The sequence below is a fragment of the Bos taurus genome, chromosome 3, assembly GCF_002263795.3.
Source record: "Bos taurus isolate L1 Dominette 01449 registration number 42190680 breed Hereford chromosome 3, ARS-UCD2.0, whole genome shotgun sequence".
NCBI lineage: Eukaryota > Metazoa > Chordata > Mammalia > Artiodactyla > Bovidae > Bos > Bos taurus.
Window position 1 is genome coordinate 57,103,156 of NC_037330.1, and position 7,325 is coordinate 57,110,480.

The window sequence follows — 7,325 nt, forward strand, 5'->3', positions numbered from 1 at the left end:
TTTCCTTTCACTTATTGAAGGACATTTTGGTTGCTTCTAAGTTTTAACTAATAAAGTTGTTATAAACAATCATATGCAGGTTTTTGTGTAGACCTAAGTTTTCAACATATCTGGGTTAAATACCAGAGTGTGATTACCCAATCATATGATAAGAGTACATATGTTTAGTTTTGTAAGAAAGCACCAAAGTGCCCTTCAAAATGTCTGTACCATTTTGCATTCTCACTAGCAATAAATGAGAGTTCCTGTTGCTCCATATCCTCACCAACATTGGCTGTTGTCAGTGGTTTTCTTTTTCTTTTTTCTTTTTGGCTGCACTGAGTCTTTGTTGCTGTACACAGGCTTTCCTTAGTTGCAGCAAGTGGGGTTTCCTCTTCCTTACAGTGTGAGGGCTTCTCACCACAGTGGCTTCTCCTGTTGCAGAGCACAGGCTCTAGGTGCACTGGCTTCAGTAGTAGCAGCTTGCAGGTTCTAGAGCATGGGCTCAGTAGTGGTGGTGCATGGGCTTAGTTGCTCCATGGCATGTGGAATCTTCCCAGATCAGGGATCAAACCCATGTCCCCTGAACTGGCAGGTGGATTCTTATCCACTGTACCACCAGCAAAGTCCTACTGTCACTGTTTTGAATTTTAATAATTCTAATAGGTTTATAGTGGTGAACGTTTCTTATAATTTACAAATTCCTAATGACATATGCAGAGAAGGCAATGGCAACCCACTCCAGTACTCTTGCCTGGAAAATCCCATGGATGGAGGAGCCTGGTAGGCTGCAGTCTCTGGGGTTGCTAAGAGTCAGACACAACTGAGCAAATTCATTCTCACTTTTCACTTTCCTGCACTGGAGAAGGAAATGGCAAACCACTCCAGTATTCTTCCCTGGAGAATTACAGGGATGGCAGAGCGTGGTGGGGTGCCGTCTATTGGGTTGCACAGAGTTGGACACAACTGAAGTGACTTAGCAGCAGAAGCAATGATATATGCTGTTAAGCATCTTTTCATCTGCTTGTCATTTGTACATCTTTTTTGATGAGAAAATCATTTAGAAAATTTTTTCATTTAGTATTGGGTTGCTGGGCTCCAAAATCACTGTGGATGGTGATTGCAGCCATGAAATTAAAAGACACTTGCACCTTGGAAGGAAAGTTATGACCAACCTAGATAGCATATTAAAAAGCATATTAAATGTAAAATGCATTGCCAACAAAGGTCTGTCTAGTCAAGGCTATGGTTTTTCCAGTAGTCGTATATGGATGTGAGAGTTGGACTATAAAGGAAAGCTGAGCACAGAAGAATTGATGCTTTTGAACTGTGGTGTTTGAGAAGACTCTTGAGAGTCCCTTGGTCTGCAAGGAGATCCAACCAGTCCATCCTAAAAGAGATCAGTCCTAGGTGTTCGTTGGAGGGACTGATGTTGATGGTGAAACTCCAATACTTTGGCCACTTGATGCGGAGAGCTGACTCATTTGAAAAGACCCTGATGCTGGGAAAGATTGAGGGTAGGAGGAGAAGGGGACGACAGAGGATGAGATGGTTGGATGGCATCACTGACACAATGGACATGGGTTTGAGTGGACTCCGGGAGTTGGTGATGGACAGGGAGGCCTGGTGTACTGCGGTTCATGGGGTCGCAGAGTCAGACACGACTGAGCGACTGAACTGAATTGCTCATTTGCTTGTTGTTGAATTTTAAAGGTTTTTAGTATATTTTGGGTACCAGTCATTATCATATATGCGCTTTGCAAAAACTGTCTTTTCAATCTCTTAACAGTATCTTTCACAGACCATTAGTTTTTCATTTTAGTTAGGTCCAAATTCTCAATTTTTTCTTTCATAGATTATTCTTTTGGTGTTGTCTCTAAAAAGCCATCACCAAACCTATGGTAGTCTAAGATTTTCTCCTTTATCATTTTCAGGGAGCTTTACAGTTTTGTACTTAACATTTAGGTCTATGATCCACACGGAGGTAATCTTTGTGAAAGATGTAAGATCTGTGTACAGACTTTTTTTTTTTTGGCATCAGAATATCCTGTTGTTTCAACATCGTTTTTTGAAAAGACTGTCCTTTTCCACTGAAATATCTCAGCTCCTTTCTCAAATATCAGTTGACTACATTTATGTGAGTCCATTTCTGAGCTATTTTGTTTCATTGATTTGCTTATCTATTTTTTTCACCAAATACTATATTGTCATGGTTACCACAGCGTTACAGTAAGTCTTGAAATCCAGTAGTGTCAGTCCTCCAACTTTGTTCATCTTTAATACTGTTTGCTAGTGTGGGTCTTCTCTCCACATAAACAGAGAATCAGTTTGTCAATATCCACAAAACAACTTCATGGGATTTAGATTGTGATTACACTGAATCTAAGTGGCTTAGTGGTAAAGAACCCACCTGCCAATGCAGGAAATGAAGCTTCAACCCATGGGTTGGGAAGATCCCCTGAAGAAGGGGAAGGAAATTGCAACCCATTCCTGTATTCTTGCCTGGAAAATTGCATGGAGAGAAGAGTCCCACAGGCTTCGTCAATGAGGTCACAGAAGAGTTGGACATGACTTAGTGACTAAACAATAAACATCAAGTGAAGAGGAAATGATACCTTAACTACAGAGTCTTCCTAACCATGAACATAGAATATCTTTCTATTTATTTAGATCTTTTTCATCAGAATTTTATCATTTTCCCTCATACAGATCTTAAAGAATTTCAAATTTGGGGCTGCTAATGTAAATGATGTTCACTTTTTAATTTCAAATTCCAATTGCTAGATTTATACCTACTTCAATTTTTTTTCTACTTTTTTCTGATAACGTAAATGACACTGCTTATTTAACATCAAATTTAAATTGTTCACTGTTACTATATAAGAAACCAATAAACTTTTGTATACGAAACTTATACTCTGCAACATTGTCATAATCACTTTTTATTTCCAGAAGATTTTCTTGATTGATATTTTCTATATAGACCATTATACCATCTGTAAATGTTTTATTTATTCCTTCTCAATCTGCATATTTTTTATTTCCTTTTCTGTCCCACCACATTAGCTAGGTATTCCAGGATGATGCTGAATAGTAGTAGTCAGATCATCATGGTCCTTTTTCTGATCTTAATAGGAAAGCATCTATCTCACTAGTAAATATGCTATTATCTGTAGGAATTTTTGCTGATATGCTTTGTCAAAGAAAATTTCCCTCATTCCTAGTTTGCTGAGAGTTTCTATCATGAATGGGTACTGGCTTTTATCAAGAGTTTTCTCTGCAATTCTTGATATGATTTTTTTTCTCATTTAGCCTACTAATAGTAATAGATTACATAAATTGCATTTTAAATGTTGAACCAGCCTTGCACAACTGGAATAAATCCCATGTGATCATGACATACAATTTTTTATACATTTTTAAATTCAACTTGCTAATATTTTCAGGATTTTCACATCAATATTCATTAAGATATTGGTCTACAGTTTTCCTTTAACATCTTTAGTCTTGTTATTAGGATAATGCTGGCGTTATTAAATAAGGAAATATTCCCTCTATTTCTGTTTTCTGGAAGAGATTGTAGAGAACTGATATTAACTGTTTTCCCTGAATGTTTAGTACAATCAAAGAGGTTTTACAAAATATTTCATTTTTCAGTTAGAAATGTGAAGGCAATAGCTGTTGCCTATTTTTAAACCTTTAATATCCTCAAGGCAACAGTTCTAATAATAGTATACTTGTAATATTTTCAACAAACACTGAGTTATTAATAAGAAACCAATAAGAAGCACCTTATTAGTTCCTTACTATAATTTTTTTTTAAAGTGAGTTCAAATCAGTTAGTACCTTGGCCCATGGTCACCCAGCTAATATACACAGATGTGGTGTTTTAACGTAATATATTTAACTCTTAACATTTCTTGTATTTCCTCTAGATTTTATCATTAAAACAAAAAACTTTGGGGTTAGAAAGTAAAAGTAAATGAAAGAGCAGATCCCTTGACAATTCAGCCTCAGAAAAAAGGTAGGAAGTAACATATCGTAATACCGTTAACTCTACAAATTTTGAGAAGCATGACAGAGTGATTAAGATTTAAATCTTGATTCCATCACTTACTAGGTATGTGACTGTGGGCCATTATCCAATGAGAGACATGCTTTCTTCTCTGTAAAATGGGCCAATTAACTACTTACCCTTATACGGTTTTCAAATTAATCTAATCCAAGGAAAGCATTTGAATAAAAGTCAGGAATCTTTTTCTTTCACAATTTGTCACTGATTTTTAAGATGACAAAATTTATTCAAAAACTTGAACTATAAATGTTCATAATTTGTTTATCACCTAAAGATTTACTTTGTACATACAACTTGTAACCTACAACTCTTGTTAATTTAGGTTAATATCTCCCCTTTCATAACAAAACAAAATGTGGTAGATCTTTTCACAGCATTATTCATCTGTAATTTCAAATGACAATATCATAAATGATTTCAAAGTTATATATAATTCATTTTTACTGTCCAAAGATTCAAGGATGAGAAGTTCTATTCTACACTTTCTGAATACATTCAATAATTCCTCAAATTCAATTAGTGAAGATATATGAGTGACTCCAAGGACTATATCAGAGAAGGCAATGGCACCCCACTCCAGTACTCCTCCCTGGAAAATCCCAAGGGTGGAGGAGCCTGGTAGGCTGCATTCCATGGGGTGGCGAAGAGTTGGACACGACTGAGCGACTTCACTTTCACGCATTGGAGAAGGAAATGGCAACCCACTCCAGTGTTCTTGCCTGGAGAATCCCGGGGACAGGGGAGCCTGGTTGGCTGCCATCTATGGGGTTGCACAGAGTCGGACAGGACTGAAGCGACTTAGCAGCTTAGCAGCAAGGACTATATAGTCCATGGATTTCTCCAGGCCAAACACTGGAGTGGGTAAGTCTTTCCCTTCTCCCAACCCAGGGAATGAACCCAGGTCTCCCACATTGCAGGCATATTCTTTACCAGCTGAGCCACAAGGGAAGCCCAAGAATACTGGAATGTGTAGCCTATCCCTTCTCCAGGGGATTTTCCAGATCCAATAATAGAACCAGGGTCTCCTGTATTGCAGGAGGATTCTTTACCAACTGAGCTATCTGGGAAGTCTCAACTAACAAGAAAATGTTACTTAAAGCATAAAAAGAAAAAACCATGCAGCAGTATAAACCACTCTAAACACAGGATAATTTACAAGGGAGGTGAGTACTACAGTTCAGTTCAGCTGCTCAGTCATGTCCAACTCTTTTCGACCTCAAGGAGTGCAGCACACCAGGCTTCCCTGTCCATCACCAACTCCCGGGGTCTGCTCAAACTCATGTCCATCGAATCAGTGATGCCATCCAACCATTTCATCCTCTGTTGTCCCCTTCTCCTCCGGCCTTCAATCCTGACTAGCATCAGGGTCTTTTGTAAGGAGTCAGTTCTTCGCATAAACTGACCGAAGTATTAGACTTTCAGATTCAGCATCAGTCCTTCCAGTGAATATTCCTTTAGGAATATTTAGGAATATTTCTGACTGATTTCCTTTAGGATGGACCAGTTGGATCTCCTTGAAGTCCAAGGGACTCTCAAGAGTCTTCTCCAAGACCATAGTTCAAAAGCATCAATTCTTTGGAGCTCAGCTTTCTTTATAGTCCAACTCTCACATCAATACATGACTAGTGGAAAAAACCACAGCTTTGACTAGACAGACCTTTGTCGGCAAAGTAATATCTCTGCTTTTTAATACTCTGTCTAGGTTGGTCACAACTTTTCTTCCAAGGAGCAAGCGTCTTTTAATTTCATGGCTGCAATCACCATCTGCAGTGATTTTGAAGCCCCAAAAAATAAAGTCAGCCACTGTTTCCACTGTTTCCCCATCTATTTGCCATGAAGTGATGGGACTGGATGCCATGATCTTCGTTTTCTGAATGTTGGGCTTTAAGCCAATTTTTTCACTCTCCTCTTTCACTTTTATCAACAGGCTCTTTAGCTCTTCTTCACTTTCTGCCATAAGGGTGGTGTCATCTGAATATCTGAGGTTATTGATATTTCTCCCAGCAATCTTGATTCCAGCTTGTGTTTCATCCAGCCCAGCATTTCTCATGATGTACTCTGCATATAAGTGAAATAAGCAGGGTGACAATATACAGCCTTTACATACTCCTTTCCCAATTTGGAATCAGTCTTTTGTTCCATGTCCAGTTCTAACTGTTGCTTCTTGACCTGCATACAGATTTCTCAGGAGGCACATAAGGTGGTCTGGTATTCCCATCTCTTTAAGAATTTTTGACTAAAATACCGCCAAAAAAAAAAAAAGGTATTTTTCCTAGTAGGAAAATCTTTGTGGGACTCTGTAAAGACACCAATCCTTTCCACCTCAAGGATAGTTTTGTTTTGTTTTGTTTTTTCCCCAAATCATAACTCAAGACAGCAGAACAAAAAGTAGGATCACAGAAACTGACTGGAAGTAAAGGCATCACAAGAAGATAATCTGAAGGAAAAAAATTTCCTTTTACCACCAATTCTCTTTCAGTATGATCACAGTGCTCAACACCAGATTTTTATGGGAGCATTACTGACATTTTTCTACAGCCATGATGACCAACTGGGAATATTTGTTTGAAACGATCTTCCAGCCAGAAATATCTAGGCCATCTATGTTTTAAAGAACTTTAAGGACACTAAATCAGACAAAGAACTGTTCTCTCAGAACAATCCTGGCTTTACCTGCAGATTCTCTAATAGCCTACTTTCCTCTGAATGTGGGACGACTTTGGATTCAAAAGGGAAATTTTAAAATTTTGAATTTCCAGAAAAGGAAATTATCTACTTATGTATTTATTTCTTAAAGCAATAAATTCACTCCTAGTTGATAATCCAAAATAACTGTACTCAAGCTCTTTCCTTGCCCAATTCTTATCAACAAAGAGATTTAGTGAAATTATATATATATGTATATATAATAAATATTACACAAACCTTTATACATACATATATAAGAGAACGTGTGTGCATGTATGTATATATACAAACATACAGGAGAGAGAGAGAGATATCAACCATTTCTTGATATGCTCTAAATTTTATTTTTGAATAAGGATTACTTATTTAAGTCCCAAACCTTCACCCCCAATAAAAATTACACCTAAGAATAATGACATTAGCTTTCACTAAGGATGATGTAAGACAAGAGCTTTGTAAAACCCACCACATCACTCAATACTCCCTTTATGAGATTCCATGCAAGAAGTTTCTTTCAGAAATATACACAAGGAAAAATTCTCCCCCCTCCAAGGAACTACTGCTTTTTATTTTTGGCTTCAGA

The 7,325-nt window shown here is 37.6% G+C and overlaps 1 protein-coding gene across 7 annotated transcripts in view; it reads right to left on the bottom strand.

Moving 5' to 3' along the window:
- HS2ST1 (heparan sulfate 2-O-sulfotransferase 1) overlaps window positions 1-7,325 on the bottom strand; it is a 188,368-nt gene that overhangs the window by 146,548 nt on the left and 34,495 nt on the right. The gene's annotated exons all lie outside the window — the stretch shown is intronic.